We start from the raw sequence: 23,934 nt of genomic DNA, 5'->3' as shown, positions 1-23,934 counted from the left end.
CATTGGTATATGAATATATATATACATATATATTTGTATATAAAATATATATATTGTTTATATATATATTGTATGTATGCACACAGACACACACACACACACACACACACACACACACACACACACACACGGTAATTTGAGGGGGGAACACTACGTATCAACTGCAATGCAACAAATCCCACTGTCCTGGAAGTTTCTCTGCCCCTCCCTGTGTGACTTTGACCAAGTCCTTTCACTTTTCATCTGGATAAGGACAGAGTTGGGCTAAGTGACTGCTAAAGTTTGTTCTGGTTCTAATTCTCTGAACCTAAGTCTTTTGGTTCCTGTGTCTCCAATATGTCTGATTTTTGATGAGAAGAAAAAGAAAACATTAACTTTTCTTCCTTTTCGAAAGTGTTTTTCCTCCAGCTGGCTAACTGGGCATACTCAACTACTTTCTGAGTGCCAGATGATCTGGTGGGCCATGAACTCTTCAAAAACTCTCATGCTCCTAGGGACTTCTGTAGTGCATTTAGGTCCTGGTATGTGACTCCAGATTAGGATCTTAACAAGGAAACTTCTAAATAAAATAACAAAAGATTTTTTTTGCAACAATCACAAACTAAGATGACATAGTTCCTTCTCTTACAAGAGGTTCACATCACTTTGACTCAGGCATCAGCAATTTCCGTATATTCATAATCTCAAAATTGGTTGCTTTCCTTTATCTTATTCAGCAATCTCCGTGCAGACAAGCATTCCCCTAAGATGTGCAATTTTCTTTTCAACTTTTAATTTCTCTGGGTAGAGAAAAGAAGCTCTGGACCCTTAATTGAGCAATTATTATTTTTTAAGTGAATCTCGAGTGTGAGGATGGTGCCAAAACCCTCTTTTCATCCGCAGAACGAGCAGAGCTGAGTCAGTGGCACAAGTTTTCTCCTGGCAGCCTCCCAGTTCAAGGTAGAAGGGCCAATTCAAGCGTGAAAGGGGAGCCCATTTTTCACCCCCCTGCTCCCTCCTTGACATCTACCGAGTTTCCTGAATGAGTGCCAATTAGTAGCAACTTACAAGGCTCTTTGGAGGTTTTAGATGACTTGCCTCTAAGAACTATTTGTATTTCTCATTTAGGCTCTTTCTGCAAAATGGAATTGGCAAACGCCCCACACCCCCAACTATGTGGCTTTCCCAATGGCTCAAATCAGACCTTTCTGTAAATCATTATTTCCAGAAAGTCTTAGGATGCTGATATTAGCAACACAATCCAGTGGAAAGAGCGCTGGATCTGCAGTTGGAAGCCGGTGATTCAAATTTTGCCTCAATGACTTTGGACAAGTCATTTAACTTCATTGGGCCTATGCTTCCTTGTCTGTGAAATCAGGGGGTTGGATTCTCTGGATCCATCTAGCTCTAGGTCCGGTAACCCTACTAAGTGCTGGTTCAAGGGCAACAGTTCAGTTTCTCATAGATGCTTATTTAGAATGGATCAGCACCAAGTTCTGTTATGCTTTAGCTACCAGTAGATGTCCCAGAAGTCACATATATAGAACAAATAATAGGTTAACAGTCAATATCCCATCTTGACTTGTTCATTAATAAGATTACTGACTCACAAGATAATCATATCTTCTACTGCTACAAAGTACCTTAGCATCTAACACAATGTCTTGTACAGAATAGGAACACCAACAAATGATTTTTAATTTGATTCATAGAATCACAGAATTAAAGAATAGAAGAGTTAGAAAGTACTATGGAGGTCATCTGGTACAACCTCTAACCATAGCATGAATCTTAGCTAAAGAATTCCCAACAAGTAAAGGCACTGTAGTGTAGGAGAAAAACTGCTAGATTTGGAGTCAGGGGATCTAGACTCAAATCCCATATCTGCCACTTATTACCTATATGACTTTTGGTCAAGTTACTTAGGTTCTCTCAGTCTCAATTTCTTCAACTGTAAAATGAGGGAGTTTGACTAAACAACCTCTAAGATCGCTTCTAACTCTTAATCTAGGAATGGGTGACCCTATAATATTCGGCCTTCTCTTGCCTTAGAAAGGGAATTCCAATTTGAAACAGTTCTAATTGTTAGGAATTTTTTCTTTATATTACCTTGAGATTGGCACCCCAGTAAAAGGTAAGCTCCTTGAGGGCATGGATCATGTATTTTTGTCTTTGTCTATGAAATGCAAAGCACCTCACAAAATGGTACAGATAAGTAATAAATGTTTATTGAATTGAATTCAGTTGAAATCTGTTTTCTTGTAACTTCAACCTTTCAAAGCCCTTCTGAAGCTAGCCCTTTTTCCACAAATACAACTTTCCAGTTTTCTTGTGCCTTACTCCCCAACACATATTCTTTGACCCAGTGATGCTGGCCTCTTTCTGTTCCACAGACAAGACACTCCATCTCTTGGTTCTGAGCACTTTCTCTGGCTGTCCTCCATGCCCAGAATGTTCTCCCTCCTCATCTCCACCTCCTGGTTTCCCTGGCTTTCTTTGTCTCATTAAAAGCTCATCTTCTACAAGAAGCCTTTCCCAACTCCACCTAATACTAACACCTTCTCTCTATTAATTATTTCTTACTTATCCTGCATATAACTTACTTGTACATATGTGTTTATATATTATCTTCTCCCATTAGACTGTGAGCTCCTTGAGAGCAAGGACTGTCTTTCACCTCTTTTTGTATCCCCAGAATTTAGCACAGTGCCTGGCTATTGATTTAATAAATGCTTATTGATTTAACCCATCACTACCAGTTCTGCCCCCTAAAGCCAAGCAGAACAAACCAGATCCGTTTATTCATGAAAATCCTTCAAATATTTAAAGACAGCAAACATGCTCCATAGCGTTTTTCTCTTCTCTGGCTAATGTCTTTCTTAATTTATGGGACCCAGAATGGCATAGACTATTTCAGATGTGATAGAGAATATGGCAAGGTAGATCAGGGTAGAGAATATAGCGAGAACTCTCACCTCTGTCATTTGAGATATTATATTTGTATTCATGCAGACTAAGATTACGTTAGCCTTTTTGGCTGCCATGTCACACTGTTATCCTATCACTGAACGGATAGTACACTCAAATCATCAGATTTTTTAAAAAATTTACGTTATAACTCATTTCCCTCATCTTGTGCTTGTGCGTCTGATTCATTTTTATCAGTCATCACTATTAAATTGGTTCTTGTTAACTTCAACCCACCTTTACTGACTTGAGATCTTTGTTTTTTATTCAGCTATTCAATATACAAGTAATTTCTCCAGGCTTCGTGTAATTTGAAAAATTGACAATCATGTCATCTTTGGTTTCTTCCAAGTGTCTGACAAAAATGCTGAACAGAACAAGGCCAAGGGCACAGAAAGTAAAGATTTCCCTGCAGATGGACATCATTCCATGAAGCATTACTATTTGCGTGTGATCAGTCAGCCAGCTCTGGACTAACTAATTGTATCATCATTCAGGATAAATCTCATCATATTGTCCACAAAAATACTGTGAGAAACTTTGTCAGATAGCTTGCTAAAGCCCAGATATGTGATATACATATCATTCATTTGACCTACTGGTACTGGCCCCAAAGGAAATTACCTTATTCTGGCAAGACTTGTTTAAAATGTCCACTTGAAACCTTGTGGTGGTCAACTTTTCCCTTTCTAAGTCTTCACAATTCTTTTTATAATGAAAAAAGTGTGTTGTTGTTGCTTTTTAAATCAATAATCATCATCAAACCCACTAGTCTATAGTCTGAAGTATTCACCTTCTTCCACTCTGAAAATCAGGACAATATTTACCCACTAATCTTGAGGCACTTCTCAATTTTAATGACTCTTCAGAAACAGTAGTGCAGCAATCACATCTAGCAGTTCATTTACCAACTGGAGATCTGGATCATCTGGGCCAGGGGACCTGAAATCACTAAGAAAAGCAACATTCCCTGCTCTTATTTCCTGTCATCTCTGACACCTTACTCTCCTTAACCATACCCCACACACACACCCTCACTAAATCCAATCAGTTTTGAAGTCCTGCTGTTTGTACCTTCGCAAAATTTCTCCTATATGCCCCCCTTTCCCCTCTGTCACTGCCAGCACCCTAGGACAGGCCTTTATCATCTCACACCTGGATTATTGCAATAGCCTTCTGGTCGGTTTCCCTAGCTCACGTCTCTTCCTTCATTCAGCTACCAAAGGCATCTTCCCAAACTGCAGGATTGAGCATGCCACCCCCTATACGATAAGCGCCAGTGACTCCCTGTTACCTCCAGGATCAAATAGAAAATCCTCCGTTCGGCTCTTAAAAACTTTCACAATCTGAGTCCTTCTTGCCTTCGTTACACCTCTCCTTATACTCTATAGTCCGGTGACATTAGCCTCTGTGATGTTCCTTAAGCACAATACTCTATCTCCAGACACTCCAGAGTGTTTTCACAGGCTATCCCCCATGCCTGGAATACTTTATTTTTACATGTTTTTATTTTAAAATTTTATTTTATTTTTATATATTTATATTTAAGATAATGTATTATATACTATAGAATATGTGTATCATATAATATATTTTGTATATTTATTTTTGATGCTTTTATTTGTTTTGTTTTTAATTTATGGAATAAAATAAGCATTTCCATAACAGTATAATTTTAAAAAATGATTGCACATGAAACTGCTAAGCCATTATATGCAACTTGCTATTCCTTTTAAATATATAATAAACTTATCATATAAATTTCTTTTTTTTTTCTTCCCTTTCCCTATTCCGCCCTAGAAATAGCTACCATTAGACACAAATGCTATAATTTTCTCTTTCCTCTTCCCTACTTCCTGGATTCCTCCAAGTCTCTTCTCAACTTCTAGAAGAACCTCTCCCCTTCTTCTGTAAAATTAGTGCTCTACTTCTGAGATTATCTCCAGTTGATCTCGTATGTATCTCATTTGTATGTAGTTATTTGCATGTTGTCTCCACCATTGAGCTCCCTGACAGCAGGGACTATTTTGTGCCTTTCTTTGTATTCTCAGTGCTTAAGCATAGTACCTGACACAGCCTAAGTGCTTAATAAATGTTCATTGACTGGACTGGACTTATTTATTTGGATGGAGCTGTCATTTGCTGCTAACCATTTTTCTTCTTTCCACAGTATAAATATAACTCTTGATAAAATAAAAAAAAGAATCAAAAGGGATTTTGAGTAATTCAACCTTTTCCTTGTTATCCATTATCATCTTTTCATCTCCTTCAAGAAGTAGTTCTTCCTTGATCTTGCTCTCGTTAAAAAACTCTTTTTAGTGTCTTTCATACTTACCATAAGCCTCAGCTCTTACTTGACTTTAGTCTTCTTGACACTATTTTTATAGGGCCTTGCCCTTCTTTAGTATTTTACCTCAGTTACTTGTTCTTACTTTCAACTCCTTTAAAAAAAAAATCTGAGTTTGTTGATGACCTCTCCTTGAAGCCACATATATCTCTTAAGATATATCTTTCTTTTCTTCTTCACTGGAAAAAAACTGTATATATGTCAATAGAGTGTCTTTCAAGAATGACACCTCATCACTCTTTAGCTGACTTTTTTTTTCATATTCTCAAACTATGTGATCTTTCCTGTTCTATCTCTGAGCTCTTTTAAATTCACTTTCCAAAAGTCTACTGTACATCTAAGACCAGAGTTGGTATTCCTTTGCTTACCATTTCAATTTCTAAGACGTCATGGTAAATATCTTCCAAGGCTCCTACACTTTCCATTCTATTGGTCAGTTCCTCTGCGATCCTTAACAATTTTTAGTAGACTTCGAGATGCCCAGGTTGAAAGAATATGCTCTGGAAGCTATCTATAATATTAGCATGTATTTAAGAGCAGGAAGATAGTGTCTTGGTGTTGGAGGCTGAGTAATAATATTCACAATAATAATAATTAATAATAATAACTAGTCTTTGTATAATGTTTTATTGTTTGCAAAGTGCTTTACACATGTTATCCTATTTGGTCCTCACCACAACCCTGTGAGGTAGGTACTATTATTATCCCCATTTTACAGAAAAGATAATTGTGGCTACGTGAGCTCAGGTGATTTACTCAGGATCACACAGCTAGTCAATGTCAGAGGCAGGATTCATATGCACATTTTTGTGACTCCAAGTTCAGTGCTCTGAATTGTGCCAACCTAGCTCTCAGCAATAGGCACAGTAGTGGAGAAACTAGCCCCTGTATGTTGAAAGTTGGTGTTTGTGGAGATACAGCAATAGTGTGAGAGCTGGTATAGAGCACAAAAAGATGAATCAGAGGGAAAGAGAACAGGGGCTACAGAAAACACCCTATGAGTTAAAGCAGAATGTATGAGGGTGTTTCCAGGAGGTTGGGACCACTCTTGGCTTGTTTGTACACAAGCCTAGAGATGGAGGAAGGGGCCTTGATTTGAGGAAGTATGGGGAGAGTGAGGGCGAGGGTAAGTGTAGAGGCTATTATGTACCCCCTTAAAGAAGGTGTTCAGATGATGGTTCCCAGTGATATCAGTTTAGAAACAATGGCCAGCAACTTTTAGCACATCTGATCTCCTCTCAGTTATCTAAGTTGGCATTTTCTGAACTTCTTGGAACCTTTGGGAAAAGTGAGTCTCTGGGGATCTAAGTGGACCAGAAGAGAGTGAAATCAGCATCGGTAGGAATGGGTTGATGACAGTTTTGATTAAAGACAAAATGCTTAACCTCAACCAATCATTGTATATCATGGCAAGTGACTTTTCTTTTTTAATCAGACCTGGGATTTCATTGGTATTGGGAGTTCCCAATGAAGAAACTATCTCTAGTTTGGCAGCTCAGCAGTTGCTCCATAATGTGTAGTCTCAGAAAGCTGTCTTGAGCCCTGAGTGTTTAAGTGATTTGTCCAGAGTCACACAGCCAGTATGTGTCAGAGCAGGGACTTAAACCCAGCCCTTCCTGACTGAAGGCAACTCACTATCCACTACAGTGACTTTTAATGATAGTGATTTCCCAAATTACAGGGTGGGTAGGATTTTTTTTTCTTCTGTTCTTCTCATATTTATTTCTAATAGAAGGATCACCTTGACATGAGAACCAGTTCTGTGCTATGAAGTGATCTATCAAAATCTTTTTTGGTGGAGGATGTTATTTCTGCTCTGTCAAGAAGTGTTCTCAATATAAGCATTTTCTTCCTGACTCTCGGTGTCTGTCAGTGAATACCCACAAAATAGGGATATACACTATGTCTGACATTCTTAGGAACAACAAAAACAAATGATAAAATAATTTCTTTAAAAAATGCTTCCTTTTCCTTACCTCAAGTCTCTGACCATCCCAAACCGTTCTCCATTTGGCTTTCAAAGTGATTTTCTTAGTGGTGTAGGTCTGACCCTGTCACTCTTCCCACCACCCATTAAACAACACTGGCTACTGATGACAGCCAAGATCAAATATAAAATCTTCTGTTTGTTCCTTGCTGCCTTTCCAATCTTCTTACATTTTACTCTTCTCCACTCACTCTTTATAATACAACTCTACTGGTCTCCTTGCCGTTAGTAATATACAACACTCCAACTTCCATCCCTGTCCCTTTGCACTGGCTATTCCCCTGTGCCTGGAATGCTCTCTCTCCTCACCTCCCTTCTTAGTTTCCCTAGATACCTTTAAGGCATAAATACTGCCTTCTGGGGTGGCCTTTCTCAGTCCCCCTTGCTGATAGTGCTTTCCCTTCCGAGATCACCTTCCGTTTACTCATACATCTTGTATGAATCTATTTTTTTACATGTATTTTCCTGCCTCCAAATAGAAGGTGAGCTCCTTGAGGTCAGGGGCTTTTTGCTGCTCTTCGAATCCCCGACACTTAGCAGGGTTCCAGGCATATAGTAAATCCTTAATAAATACTTGTTAACTGACTGACCAACTGTTAGGCAGTGTCTTCTTTTGAAATCTAATCTCTTTCATAAAAAGCTTTGCAAAATAAGCCCTATGTAGCCCACTCCTCCAGAAGCACTTTTGTCATGCACCCTAGGGTCTCGGGAACTATAGAGAAGGCCTGGGTGCCCTGTGCTTGTTTGGGGTACAGCCGATGTGGATTTGGCCACAATCATATATGTAGACACTTTCTGTTTGCTGACATGTGTCCAGTGGGCGTTAGGAGTAGGGAGTGATATTGAAGAGTGTAGGAAGAATTCGTGGGAAAATGTACTGCGTGTACAAGGAACAGAAAATTGTGTAAGCTTTTCTTATTTGTTAGAAAAAATATCAGAATGGTCCTTTAGGTTGTAAGCAACATTTTCTATACGTCTTCAAACTGGTTGATGGTTTTAACTTCCTATTAGATAGTCAAGACTGATAACCTATTTGTATTTCATAATATGGATGTTAATTTTTGGAATAAGAGATTATAAAAATCCATGAGAGGCAGGACAATATAGGAGATAGAGAAGTGTTCTCAAAGTCAGGATGATCTGATTTCAACTTTCCTGTGCTCCAAACTGACTGGGTGACCCTGGGAAACTCTCAGCGATCTAGGCAACTCTTTATACTATGGTGCACAGGTGACAACTTGTATTAGGAGAAGGAATTTCCTTACCAGGGAGTTGCTGATACCAATAAAATAAAAGGCCCAGTCTCTACCCTCCCCATTAGAATGTACTCTCACTGGGGGCACAGATAGGTTTTGCTTTTTCTTTCTATCCCCCTCTAAGAATAAGTGCTTAATAAGTATTTATTTATTGATTGATCTAATTGTTAGATGTTCTTAAATTACCTCCCTGCAATATCCACCCATTTGGTTCTTAGTTTAGTAACAAGGAAGAAGGCAGATCATACCCACTCTTACTTCCAATTGTCAACTCAAATATTTTGAAAACATTATCATGTTCCCACTTACTAGACCTTTAACCTCCATTTTAACACAGACTGAAGCTTGATTTTAAGGTAAGGTGTTTCATATGAAAAGAAATTCTTGAATTGTGTATTATTTTAAAATTGTATATTGTGGCCTGGGTTTTGAAAGGTTATGCTAGTTGAATCAAGCTCTGGCAGGTCCTACCAAGCTGGGGAAGATTCAAATATGTATCTTTAGTTGTCTTCATGAATATAAATTTTAGAAATTATCTGTGGTGGGTGAAAATGCAATGACATGATTGACTATGGCTTTTTATCCCTGAGATCATCATCTGATGCTTCATTGTGGAAATGAAATGAGGTGACCCTGGGCTTTTGAAAGCTCTCCTAGCACAGTGCAAGCCCTGGCAAGTCCTGCTAACCTGGAAAAGAATTCCAGAATTTGACAGCTGAAAGGACCTTGGTGAAAGGACCCAGTTCAACCTATAGAGAAAAGGAATCCTCACTCTAACAAGTTGTCATCTAGCTTCTGTTTGAAGGTTTTCAATGAAGGGAAACCAATTACCTTGCAAGGCAGTGCATTATACTTTTGGACAACTCTAAGAGTAAAAAGTTTTTTTTCTGACCTCAAGTCTCAGTTTACCTCCTTGTGACTTTGTGACCCATTTCTCCTGGTTCTGCTGTCTGAGGCCAAGAAGCACAAAATTCATCTCTCTCACACAAGACAACTTTGTGTAATGGTTCTTTTAGAGTGGAGCTTCTTAACCTGGGGTCTATAATCTTGCTTTTTAAGTATTTTGACAACTATTTCTATATAATTGTTTTCCTTTTGTATCCCATGTATTTTATTTTATGCAGTTAAGATGGTTATCCTGACCCCTGTTCTGAAAGGGGTCCACAGGCTTCATCAGATTGCCAACGGGGAGTCCATGATACAAAAAATGTTCAAGGATCCCTATTTTAGGGATTATGTATGTATCTCTAGCCCAAAGACCAGTGTAGCTAATTTAAGAGAGGCTCACCACCATGCTGACCACACAATAATTTATTTTTCAGTCATAGTAACTTTCAAGGACTATATGCTAAGTAGAAAAGGGATGGAATCTGCGGCAGTGGAGGGCATAACCACACTGTGGAAGATGAACTTATAGACCTGTGAAATGTTACATAGGATCATAGATTTAGATCCAAAAGGAACTTCAGAATTTATATGGTCCATAGTGAATAAATATTTATTACATGCCTACTATGTACCAGGCACTATTCTACGCACTGGGCATGCCAATGTTTAACTTCATGGATACACCATTACTAACATTTTGTAAAATATGTAAAACATACAGACATGAAGAACAAAGACAATCTCTGACCTCAAGGAGCTTACAAAGAATACCAGTATTGCAGCTACCAAAATCCCAAAGAATTAACATATAGCATTTAGGCGTCAAATATGCCACTGGTTTGTGATGATGAGGATGATGATGATCTAATCCAGGGGTGGGGAACCTGCAGCCTCAAGACCACATGTAGCCCTCTAGGTTCTCTGAATTCGGGCTGCATTTGAGGACCTAGAGGGCCACATGTGGCCTCAAGGCTGCAGGTTTCCTACCCTAAATTCTAATCCAAACTAACTTTTATATAGTACTCTTAAATTTGTAATAAATTAATTAGACAGATCTAAGGAAAAGAACACTGAATTTGCTTGTAAGAAAGATACACTACAACTAAAGAACAAAATATAGACTGTCAAAGTTTATCTTACAAGTGCCACTTGTATTGGGGGAAAAAGTACAAAAGAAAATTCTTTGATATAAAGGTAAAGGTGCTGAAATTAATTTTTAGCACTTTCAGATTATCATATGCTTTCTAGTTCTAATTTTTGTACAGATTTTGCTATAATTAGGCAGTATCATTTTCTAAAATAGGACACTAGGTGTGCTTAGAAAATACCCAATATTCATTTAAGTATAATTAGCTAACACTGTCAGACTTGGAGATAGTTTGAAAATGTGTTATGGTCCCATGAAAATTTCTCTAGACCCTTTCATAAAATGTTAGTAATGGTGTATCTGTGAAGTCAAACATTGGCATGCCCAAAGATGATGGCTCCAGTTTAATAGATATTTGTAGTTTTCATGAAATTCCTATTTAGTTGAAAATTTGCCAAATTTCCCTCATGTCCAGGCCCATCATTGCTTTAAACCTTTCTCATGTATTTGCTTTGTCCTCAACTACTTCCCACCCACCCTTTTTCCTTTCAGGAAGTTAAAGAAAAGTTCGATGTGTTCATTTTAAAAAATTCCTCGAAAGCAAATAATCAAACAGATCTATTAGGAGAAAGGGGCAAGACCCCAGTTAAATTTTGAGGTTGATTTTTCTATTTCCTGTAGTTACCAGACCTTCAGTAGAGACTAGATGACCTGTTCAGGCACATGCTGAAGGTGGAGTTCTTGAATAGGTTGAAACCTCAGAAAAAAAAGGGGAGTGAGAGAAGAAAATGAGTAGGAATAAATGAAAGAGAAAAGCTCCAAGAGCATATACTCTTATCATCATGCCTTATCTATCATTCAATGGCCAACCTCCCTGGAAGGGTTTGTGGGGTTAGGCGTGGACCACATGTGTTATCAAATTCATGGGGCTGAGGTGTAAACTTGACTGCTATGGTGATTACTGGAATGGGGAGGAAATATCTGATTACATTGTGCATGGCTGCTGAGGTAACGGAATGTTACCATAGTGATTGAGATGAAACATGCAAGAAGAGAGATAATTAAATCTAACCTTGTAGTAGTTTTGACAGCCAATGCACTGCCAATAGGAAAACTTATCTACGATGTTAAAGATAAAACACATTTCTCAAGGAAAAGAGCCGTACTCATATTTTTTTGTTCCTTTTCCAAATACATTGCTCCAGGTGACTAATTTGAATATTTTGAATATAATATTGAATATTCTTGTCTAATAATGCGATACAATTGTGACCTTGGTCTGCAGCTGCCTAAAACTTTTGCTTGTTCATTGTATCATGGGAACTGTTGACTACAAAAAAAAATAAAATAAAATTCAGTGTTTCTGTTGCTGCATGTGTGTATGTGTGTTTTAACTTCTTGTTAGCTAAAAGTAGAGTAAAGCCTAAATTGTCACATTTGAGCTTAGAATTCAATAATATCTAGAACGTGCTGCCCTCTTCAGGAACTAGTGATTAAAAATACTTTGATTTTGTTTATCGATTCAGGAACTATAATGATAAACTATATACTCTGGTATCAGAGTTTAATGCTTCTAATGCTTGGGAACTATCATGGAGTAAAAAATAAAATAAACTGATTTTTGGAAGAAGCTGTGATCACTAAAAGTTTTCCAGTAAAACATAAATTTTAATCTAAAAGTTTCAAAGTACCTATTTGTGCTCCAGATGAAATATAAGTGAAAGGGTATTTTAATTGCAGAGTTTTGGGTTTTTTTTCCATTCTGTAATGGATTTCATGTAGGCAGTGTAGTAAAGAAAAGAAAACAGCTTTTGAGTCAGAGGATCTGGGTTCAAAAGTGACTCCATCACTGGTTACCTGCCCGACTTTGGGCAAATAATTTTATACTTCCACGACCCAGTGTCTTCATCTAGAACATATGAGGGTTCTACTCAATGGCCTGAAAGGGTCATTCCAGATCTAAATTTATGATCCTATGATGAACCCTGTGAATTAGGGACTTCTGAGATTTACCATGTAAGTTATTGCGGTTATCTACTGAAATATTCAGAGGAGACATAATTATTACTAATATTCTTTACACAGATATCCAACTAACATAATACCAATCCATAGTTGAACCTTTAAATTCAGTCCCTAGGTATACCTATAATGTTGCCAATTTTGTGATTACTTAATGTTGTAGTTTGACCCTTTAGCATGATTTAGTTTATGGAAACTTTATTCTTTCTACAATGACTATTCTTTTCATGAATAAATGCAATGCCTTTTCCATCAAATTTTTATAAGTTATTTCATAGAATAATCATAGAATAATAATAATAATAGCTGGTATTTATATAATGTTTGCAAAGTTTGTACATATGTTTTAATTTGATCCCCACAACAACCCGGTGAAATAGGAGCTATTCCTAGACCCATTTTATATGTGAGTATGTTGAGGCTGAAAGAAAGCTCAAGAGACTTGCCCAGGGTCACATAACTAGTAAGTAACAAATTCTGGGGCAGAATTTGACCCCAAGTCTTCCTGACTCTAGGTTAAACACTCTGTTCAGTGTACCGCCTCCTTCCATCTATAGGATCAAAGATTTAGAGCTAGAAAGGGGCCTCCAATTCAACTCAACCATTTTACAGATGAAGAAACTGAGGCCCAGGGAGATTAAATGACTTGTGCGACTCACGTAGGTAGTAATGTTCAGAGGCGTTGTTCTGACCACAGAGCTAGTATTTTTTTTCCATTGCATCATTTTCAAAACTATTGTTTTTTAGAGTATTGGCCTTTGAGATAAATCATAGTGAAAGCAAAATATTTACCTCTTCTATTAATACCACACAGATCTGCAATTTTCCCACCTTGGGAGCTTCCTCTCTCTGCCATGAGGATTATAATAGAGAATTATTAGAAGACTTAATACAGAGTTAGGAAAGGATTCTTGAGGGTCAGTGAGGCTAAGACTTGCCAATGTTCACCTAACTAGTCAGAAGTAGGATTTGAACCCAGATCTAGCTCCCTGTGAGGGTGAAATTCTATCTCCTATGCAATTTGTTCTATTATATATGGGACTAGACTTGTGATTTCATTAGTATGAGGGAACCTCCAAAAAGAAAGCTTCTAATGGCACTTCAGATATGCACTTTCTCTGAAATTTATAGTCCCTTTAGAAGTTAGATGTCTTGCTCTGGGGTACATGGACATTACATGTCAGACTTGGGAGTGGAACCCAGCTTTTCATGACTCTGAGACCAGCTTTTTATCCACTAACACATGACACTTCTCTATTAGTTAATATGTTTTATTTATGGCATTGAGGTACAAATGAATTGGGAAGGCTTTTCAGGGGACACTGTAACTTGAATACTATCTGGACACTTTTTAAGATATATTTTTTTATAATTCTAGCTCATTAAAAAATTTCAGCTTATTTAAAACTTCTTCAGAACTTCAGACTTCTTTAGACTTCAGAAATGTGAAGGAGTGAGGGGCACTGCATCTTCACTACTTAACACAAACAAAGAATCTTGTATTATTGTTATACTAGAAAAGGGGAAGTCACCACTCTTAAATTTGCTTCTCAACTTAGCTGCTGACTTCCTGGTGCATATATTCATTTTTAGCAACATATTTAACTTCACCATGGATTGCCTAGTGCTGATTTAGTGAAGATATGGTGAATCCTAAAAAATCCCACAAACAGTTAACAACCACTGTACCTTCTATATCCCTGGCAAATTCTCCCCAAATTGAAAGAATTGTAAAAATTTAAGAGAGGCATCATGGTATGGCAGAGAGAGAGCTGGCCTCAAAGCCAGAATAGACCTAAGTTCAAACCCCACTTCTGACATATATTTGCCCTGTGACCTTGGGCAAGTCATTAACCCCTCAGCCTTAGACAACTCTCTAAAGCAGTATGTTTCAGAGAAGGTTCTTCATTGCAGAATTTCTTCCCTTGGGAGTTCCCTATACTAAAGAAATCACAAGACCAGTCCCAATACCTATGCAAATTTATCAGAAACATTCCCTTAATCCTACACTCTCAGTATTTCCAAGAAAATTATTTTCTCTTCCTATTCTCAAAAGCACCCAATCAAAGTCTTGCTTAATCTGTAGTTGAAGATCTTAGCCAGATAAAATGTCCTTATCAGATCTCTAGGGCAAGAAATACTAGGGTGCCTACTGTCCTAGTGCCTGGAACATGTGCTCTAGTCTACATTAAATTCCTGATTTGTGTTTTCTACAATAGATTTGTTTCATTTTTGTTTTGCCACTGATGCATTGTATATGGCAGGTGGGATCCCTGTGGATGAAGGTATAATAACTAATAACATTTTCTTTGCTTTCCAGGGTATTTGTGGCACAGTGATAAATTTCATCTTTCCTGGAATGGTAAGTAAGGCTCTTTCTATATTTGATAGTACTGAACACAAAGGAGAGAGTGAATTGGTACTTCAAAAAAAAAAAAGAAACCTAAATGAATTGAACAGCCTGTTAATTATAAGGTGGCTCATACATACATAAACATGTGAATACTGTATTCAAGGCCTGTAAGCAAGCCAAAAATTCTTACAAAATGGTCTGATTTCTTCAAAAGGAGCATAAGGACTTGCTTTCCCTGTTGTATTATAGTTGAACCTGGGGTGTTCCACATTGCGTTTCTAGCACAATTTATTTTAAAACAAACGCAGACATACACATAAATATGGTTTACGTTCTATGAGTACAGAGAAAAAGTGCATCTTTGTTAGCTATTGTTGAGTAGGGGAGTAAAAGTAAGAATCCTATGGAATTTTTACTGTTCCATGAAAAAATTTGATTCTTATTTATGTTTGACAGGGGCTCTGCTGCATCTGTGAATTTCAAATTGTTTATTTTCTAAAAGCATGTATCATAACTTCTGAACAAACTAGCTTCTGTGAAATTTTTATTTAAAAACATAGTTTTAATCATCTTTCTAGGTATTTTTTTATGACTGAAAAAGGCAATATTTATTTTTAGCCCTGATCATAACATCTTTACAATCAAATGAAAATAAAAATTCATCATATTAGATAGAGAAAGGTCATTGTAAAATTATATGTCTCAGCAAGCTACTCTTGGATCCTTTGAATGTGTAGTTATGAAGGGATGTTTGCTGAGCAATACTTTGGTCTTTTCCTTGCAAAACAAATAATAATGTCTTCATAAAAATTCATTTTGAAATGAATCAATTAATAACTAGGGCTACTATTACAATAGTATAGAGATAGATCTGTGTGCATATCTCTCTATAGATATATACCCAAATCTTTATTCTATTGAAATAATAGTTCTAATTTTCTGTGTGCATACACCCCCCCCCCACACACACATATGGAGACAGACAGAGACTTACTACCCTCCTGCAAGAAGACCTAGGAAGATATTCAGGTCCTGCTTCTGAAATAAACCATGTAACCCTAGGCAAGTCACATAATTAACTTCTCAGGGGCTCTAGGCTCTAGAAGATGCACAGTCTTCTCTAAGACTGTATGTTCCATTGGTACCATTAGTGACCTCACCTGGGATTTCTCTATACCAATGAAATCACAGGTCCATCCTTGTCCCCATCTTCCCCAGAAAAAGAAATATTTGGCACCAAATACAGATCTAAAGGATTCTTACTTTGTAGTGCCTGTCACAGTTGAAAGACCTTGCAGTCCATCCCAGAAAGAGCCCATCATCTCCTTTTCAAAGATTACTCTGAGCTGTAGCATACATATGCATAAAACAATGGAATTCTAAAACGAGTGTAAAGTTGTCATATTTATTTCTTTGGTACAAAATAGAAATGTTTCTAGAATTCAAGAAAACCTGTAAAAAAAACTCTCTCTCTCTCTCTCTCTCTCTCTCTCTCCATACACACACACACACACACACACACACACACACACACACACACACACACACTTTTTTAATTAAAATAAGGTTTTGAGGTAGTGCTTTGGTTTCTAATGCATAAGGTGAGGGACTTGTCTTTAGAGGACTTTTTCTTTTATTCTTTTTTTTTTAAAACAAAGAAAGGAAAAAAAAAACTCTTGAGGAGAAGGTCAAAACCTGCAGGTGAATCTGTTTTGAACTCATTCTTTCAACAACTAGATCAAGCTAGTGGGTAATCGTTAAAAAAAAAAAAAACCCTTTGGTGAACTCTACAGAGCATTTTCCTGCCAGCAAGTAGACATCTCCAAAGCACTAATGTCAAGAACTCTTTTAGGGTCCGAGGTGAAAAGAAAACAAAATGTAGCCAGAAAACCCAAAGGGATGCTGGTACCAGAATGGATTATCTAAACCTTGCTGAAGTCTTCAGAATAAGTTTTTTAGTGATTTTAATAAAAAGTGAACATCACAGAATCACAAAACATTAGCATTGGAAGGGATCAAAGAATGATGAAACTCTGGAAGGGACCTCAGCAGCTATTCAGTTCAACCCATATCTGAACGAAGTCCCCATTATAATAAACCCAACAAGTATTCATTCAGCTTCTGCTCAAAGACCTCCAAGGAGGGGGAATCCATCCCCTCTCGAGGCATACCTTTACACTTTCAGATGGCTGTGATCGTTAAGAAGTTTTTCCTGGCATCAAATCTAAATTCATCACTTCGGAGTTACCTGGTGGTCCATTGCTCTGGCCCTCTGGGGTCAGAGAAAACAAATCTAATTCCACCTCCATGGGAATTCTTGAAGAAACTGGTCATTCTCCACCACCACCCCATCCCCCACACTTCTCTTTTCCAGGATAAACAGCTCCTAGTTCCTTCAACCAATCTTCGGCTCCTTGTGAGTAGGGATTGCTTTATGTATTGTCTTCATATCGTTGATGTCAAGGACAGTGCCTGGTACATAATAGGCACTTACTCAACACTCATTGATTGATTAATGCACTTGATGCCTTGTACTATCCAGCTTACCAATTCTCTTCTTGAACCCTGGTGCCCAGACTGGAACATGACTGGATGCCACTAGCACCCCACCTCCCCAACAAAGAGGGCATTTGGTCATCCAGCTTTTGTTTTCGAGTCCTCTGATGAAGAGAAGCCCACTATCTTCCAAGAGAGATAATTCCACATTTCTATTACTCTACCTGTTAGGAAGTTTCTCTTAAAGAACTTGGTTTATAAGCAATTTGTTAATAATCAGAATTTAGTGTGAGGGCCAGCTACTTTACTTATTTATTGGCTAATTATCTAGCAACCTTAACTCTTCATAACATAGTTAAGAAGGTGGAAGCCCCCAGAGGCTTCTGAACAGACAAAACTGCATGTACGTAACACTCATAGACTTTTCTCATGGGCAATCCCTTCAAGTCTTTCCTCAGGGCCTATTTATTTTTACTTGACATACAATTCTAATAGGATTGGTTTTCTGTGTCTGTGGTTCACAGCAGAAGCAGTGAGAAAAGAAGCGATAGAGGAGTATTTCTGGTGGCAGGTATACAGTCAATACAAAGAAAAGACAGCAGATGTTGAGGGATTTTAGGATTGTAGATTTAAAGCTGGAAGGGACTTGAAAAGTCATACAGTACTTCCTTGTCATTTGACAAATGAGGAAAGGGAGGCCCAGCGAGATGAGATGACTTCCCCAAAGTCTCTCCAACAGTAAGAGGCAGCGGTGGAATTTGAAACCAGATCCTCTGATTCTAATGTGCTACTCTTTTCGATGTCGCTTCCTGACTCTGGAAAGGGGGGGAGAAGTAAGAAGAGGAAGGGAGAGGGAGAGAAAGATGGAGGGTCAAGGGGGAGGAGGGGGAGGGAGAGAGAAATGGGGGCAAGTGAAGATAGTGGAAGAGAGAGATGGGGGCAAAGGGGGGAGGGGGAGGGGAGAGAGATGGGAGGGCAAGGGGGGGAGAGGGAGGGAGGGAGGGAGGGAGAGAGAGAGAGGTTGTGAAAACAAAACGAAAACAAACAAACCAAAATCTGGGTCCTGGAAAATAGATAATGAAATATACCTCCCTAAAGAGGTGGAGGAATATGGGACCAGAATGTTGTGTACATTGTCAGAGATAGTCAGCAAAACTTGATTTTTGCTTAATTGTTTTTCTTCATTACAAAGGAGAGTTTGGTGCTGGTGGGGAAGGGGTATATCTGAGGGTGACTATGATGCAAAAAAAAAAAAAAACCAAAAATAAACCCAGATAAAAGAAAACACAGAAATCTGGAGCCATGTCCAATAGAGGCTGAAACCCTACCCCTACTTCAGTGTCCCCTGTGGACATTGCTATAGTTTATACAGCTCAGTACCATAATTGAGGGAGGCAGCATAGCAAAAAGACAACTGGATTGTTAAGGAGAAGATGGGTTCTAATCCTGACTCTGTCTTTCTCTAATAGTGACTTTGCATAAAGTGCTGTGCTTAGGGGCAGCTAGGCCCTGGAGTCTGGAGGGCCTGAGTTCAAATACAGCCTCAGCAGACTATGTGACTCTAGGCAAGTCACTTAACCCCAATTGTCTCCAAACCAAATGAATTGCTGGACTTATCTAAAATTCTTATCTTCCCCTTTCTATAACATGAGGTGGTTGACAGGGTTCCTTCCTGCACTAAAATGCTGATTCTTAGATAAAATATATGGCCCTGAGTCATTAGGAAAAGGTCCCACTATGATCATTATATTCTCTTTAAGAAAGCAGAGAAATGTGGTAATATTTTTTATTTTTTTTAATAAGATTTATTTAAAATAAGGTTCTTTTGTAGCATAATCATTCCTGTTCATTACCATCACCTTTAATACCCCTCATCATACTTCCAGAATTGTAACAAAGAGGTTAAACATAAACAATTAATAGGGTGACTGTGTCTGACAGAATATGCAACATTTTCCCCCTGTAAACCCCCACCTCTCTACTGAAAGAAGAGTTCTCCAGGACCCAAAGTAGTCATTCCAATTATTCAGAGTTTGGCTTACTTTTAGGGTTTTTTTTTCTCCTTTTATAATGGTAATATATTTTGGTGTGCTTTCTACAAAAATAAAATTAGAAAAGTAAAATGTGTATTTCAATTATTTTGAAATTTTACTTTTATAGAACAGACCATATAGGATAAATAAATATGGTATTACTGTATGTAGATTTTTGTCAATTTGTAGGCAATGACCCTATTTATATCCATAAATTCATCTAATAAATATTTTTGAAGGCCTATTATACACAAAGCTGTTTTTACAAAGAAAAATAAAGTATAATCCCCTCTGCCCTCATGGAATGTCATGATTCACCCTTTTTCTCCTTTTTCTGTTTCAAAGGACATGACTATGAATCTTCTTGAACCATAGCAGGTTTATGCATCTAGGCGTCTGCCTTATGATCTCTCTCTCTCCTCTGATTGCTCAGAGGAGGGTTAGGCTCAGTTAATCTTTGGCTAGAAGCCTACCTGGAAAGAAAGATGCATCTTCTGCTTTTGGGAAGAATTGGGTATAGTAGAAAGAACATTGACTGGGGTCTGTGGGTCTTAATTCAAATTCACCTCTGATGTTTCCTATCTGTGTGACTTTGGGTCAATCACCCTCTCTGGGCCCCAGTTTTCTCATCTTTAAAAGGAGAGGGTTAAATCAGGTGTCCTTTGAGGTTCCTTCCAGATTTGTATTTATGATATATTTTTGAGACGGTTTGCCTGGCCCTCTCCATTGCACTTATCACACTTTCTTATAGCATAGTCATAAGCGGACATATCTTTCTCCCCGCTAGCTTGTGAGCTTTCTGAAAACAAGGTCTCCGCCACATTCAACTTTTCAGCCCCTAGTGACTAGTGAAAAACTAGTGTTTTTCATAAAACAGGTGTTTAATAAATGTTTGTTGAATGGAATCTGAGGGGTCAGAGAACTGTGTGTTTTTAATTCATCTTTACCTTGCTTACATTTTCTAATCACAAGTCAACTTCAGGCTTTGGAAGTAAACAGATGTTGAATCATAGGATCATAGATTTCGAGCTGGTGTGTATCTCAGAAGCCAACTCATCTAACTTCCTTACTTTATAGAGCAGGTACCAAGTCCATGGAGGCTAGATGCCATACCCAGGGTTACACAGGTACTAAATGGCAGAGCTGATCTTTGAACTAAGGCCCTCTGACTCCAAATCCAGGGCTCTTTCCATGCTATACAATAAAATGTTAGGATTGTTCTCCTTATAATCTCTGGACTTACTCTCCCAATCCATTGGCACACTGGCAGGTCAGATTCTCAGAGCTTCGTTAGGCTGTATCTCCCCTATCTGAGTTCAGAGGGCTTGACAGGGTCTTCCTCTGATGTCAGCTTCAGCCTCCATTTCAATGTTCTCCCCAATGTGATTCATACTATAGTATCATTTAACCAATTAACTTCCATTGGCTTTTTCAAAGGAATATTTACTGAGAACATGGAGCAAAATCAGAATGTGGTAGGAGCCCTGTCTGCATTATGTTTTTCCTTAAAAATTATCTAATCCAATTAACACTTATTAAGCAACTTTTATGTGCCAGACACTGTACTAAGCACAGATATGATTAATTAAAAAAAAACAACAATCCCTGCCCTCAAGGAGTTTACCATCTACTGGGGGTAGACAGCACACCAAAGGATAAAATCATCTTCACCACTTGATTGGTTCAGGGAACTAAAGGTTCAAGCTGTTGCCTGATGACAGAACAGCCACAAGGAGCCCTAGGCTCCCACTGATGCTTGCTCACAATGGGCAGGGCAGGAAAGGGAATTTTATTCTGCTGAATCAATTGTCTTCAATACATATCCTCATTGAATATCCTTCTCCTGCACTGACTGAATAAATCTCCTCTTAACTGCTGAGTGACCTACTAGTGTCTCATTTCATTCCAAAACCAAATAGAAACTGCCAAGGGACTATCTTGAGGTGGCCCAGCCCACTCATAGTATAAACATTTTATTCCCAAAGTGCAAGGACAATATCTCTCCAATACCCCCTCAATCCCTGGAGAGAGTAGGCTCACACTTCAAAGGTCTGCTATGACCATTTGCCCTATCACGATCCTTCTGAATAGATCAAATAATATTAGTTCCCATATCAGTCTCAAATAGAGCACTTTGAGGGTTACGGAGTGAAGTTTGTATTTCACACCAGTCTTGTCAGCTAGCTGCTGCAGGTTTTGAGACAATGATCAGATTACTTATTACCTATTTTTAAATGAGTAGACATTTTATTCCTTTCTGATGTGGAACTCTGAAAACCTGGGAGAGGCTAGAGTTCTACAATGCAGTGTGACCTGAATTCAAATGTCAGAGTATTCATATATCATTGTTCACATACATGTATCAATGAGTCCCTATTGTCCCTAGGATAAAATACCAAATCCTCAGTCCTGGCTCTACAAAAGCCCTGTTTTTCCAGGTTGATTTGATGGTATTCCTGTTCATACCCTCTCCATCCGGGTCAAACGATCCTCTCACTAGCTGTTCTCTATGAATAGTATTCTAGTGCCTTTACATAATTATCCCCAAATCGAGCATTTGATTTTCTCGCACCTCTGTTTTGAAGAATTCCTAGCTTTGCTCAGGTGCCACTTCCTGATCCCTCCCCCCACCTCTTTCTCTGTCTCTCTTTCCTCCCTTTCTCCCTCTCTCTCAATTTGCATTCTTCTGTATTTGTTTCATATTTCTCTATTTGCATACATGTCATAGACCCTACTCCTCCAGTAGACCTCAAGTATCTTGAGTTCAGGGATAGTTTTTGGTTTTTGTTTTTTTGGTCTTTGTAACCCCAGAATCTGGTACATAATAAGAACTTAAAGAATGTTTGTTGAAAGTGTGGAGTCCATTGAAATAAAACTTTTAAATTGTGGTTATCCTTCCCATTGTTAGATTTTTCTCAAAGAATAGTGATAAAATGCTAGAAATCGGAAGAAAAGCAAATCACTCAGTGTAATTAATCTACGCTTTAACAGAATAGACTCCCCTGCTCATTCCCAACTCTGGCTGTGCTTAATGAATAAAGATTAAAAGCACATTACTATGAATAGTCACAACATCTAGCCTTCAATCAAAAAAAAATCTTTTCCCTGTATATGTTAATAAATGATTTGTTACTTTAACAAATTAATGACAAAAATTATGTACTGGATTTCACTAAACCCATAGCCCATTTTGTCATTTACTTTTAAAATTTAATTCCATAAATGTTTTCCATCTACTGCATGTCAATTTTTAGATCAGATGACAGTCATGTAAAAGAATAGTTAATAACACAGCAGAGTGATTACTGTTCCCTTTAAAAAAAAAACAGATAAACAGAATCCTCTATTTTTCCTTCAATTAAAACTCCATGCAATTATTCTTGTAGATTATAGATCTCTTAGGGGATTTGGGGTTTCATACAACTTTTTGGTTCATTTCACAGGAATAATATTCATCTTAATTAGCAAAAACAATTGATGGGCTTTTTACAAGAGGGAGTTCACTCAGCGCACTGATTATCACCACTAGATTATCCTGATAACGGAAAAGTTCCTGCTTTTCCAGCATTTTGTTGAATATGTAATCTTGTGTAGTCACTGCTTTGTTAAGGACAGGATGGCTTTCTTGATGAGGGGCTGACCCATTTTGTCTAGCATCCTAACATCACTAGGCATGGTGCCAAGTTGGCTTCTGTAACTATTTCTAACCATGTGTTCAAGATTCAACTATGCAAATCACAATTATTAAACAAAAAGACATCACTGATTTGAAACTGAAATGTATTACCTAGCTTACAAGGTCAAGACACTTGTTTTCTTCATTTGTTCAAATGAAGTTGAGTCAGGAGTGGTCAACAGTGATGGAAAGGAAAAATCTTTTAACTTTTAATTTAGATTTTGATGAAACATAAAATACTTTTTCTGCTATGTTAGGATTTTAAAGTATGACACAGTCTTGGTATTTAAATTGGAACAGTATAGCTAAGTAGAAACAAAAATACTATAAAGTACATTAACTGGAGTAAAAAAAAAAAAAAAGGTTTGGGGCAGCTAGGTGGTACAGTGAATAGAGCATTGGCCTTGGAGTCAGGAAGACCAGAGTTCAAATCCCAGCCTCAGACACATAACACTTACTAGCTGTGTGACCATGGGCAAGTCACTTAATCCCATTGCCTAGCAAAAAAAAAAAAAAAGATTTAATTCAACTAATGTTTATGAAGTCCCTACTATGTGCTAGACCCTCTGCTGGGAGCTAGAGATACAAAAACAAAACTACTCTTACCCAAAAGAAGCTAACGTTTTACTGACAGAATAGGAGGTTTGGGGGAGATGACGCATACAGAGATAATGTAAAATTGCATACGAATGTAAAAATGTACACGAACTAATAGTAATAATAATGATAGAGGAAGGGAACAAACATTTATTAAGCACCTACTAGGTGCTAAGCACTATGCTAAGTGCTTTATAGATATTATCTCCTCTGATCCTCCCAACAATCCTGTGTGGTAAGTACCAT

The 23,934-nt window shown here is 37.9% G+C and overlaps 1 protein-coding gene across 2 annotated transcripts in view; it reads left to right on the top strand.

Annotated features, from left to right (window-relative positions):
- Window positions 1-23,934, top strand: part of ADGRL2 (adhesion G protein-coupled receptor L2) — an 834,153-nt gene that overhangs the window by 557,591 nt on the left and 252,628 nt on the right. For both annotated transcript variants that reach the window (XM_027873936.1, XM_027873937.1), the window contains one exon: window positions 14,854-14,895. The gene's annotated coding sequence lies outside the window, so the exon portion shown is untranslated. The remainder of the gene's footprint in view (window positions 1-14,853; window positions 14,896-23,934) is intronic.

The sequence above is a fragment of the Vombatus ursinus genome, unplaced genomic scaffold, assembly GCF_900497805.2.
Source record: "Vombatus ursinus unplaced genomic scaffold, bare-nosed wombat genome assembly UNPS02014803.1, whole genome shotgun sequence".
NCBI classification, from domain to species: domain Eukaryota; kingdom Metazoa; phylum Chordata; class Mammalia; order Diprotodontia; family Vombatidae; genus Vombatus; species Vombatus ursinus.
Note: the sequence above shows the minus strand (reverse complement) of the source record. Positions and strands in the feature narration are given on the sequence as shown.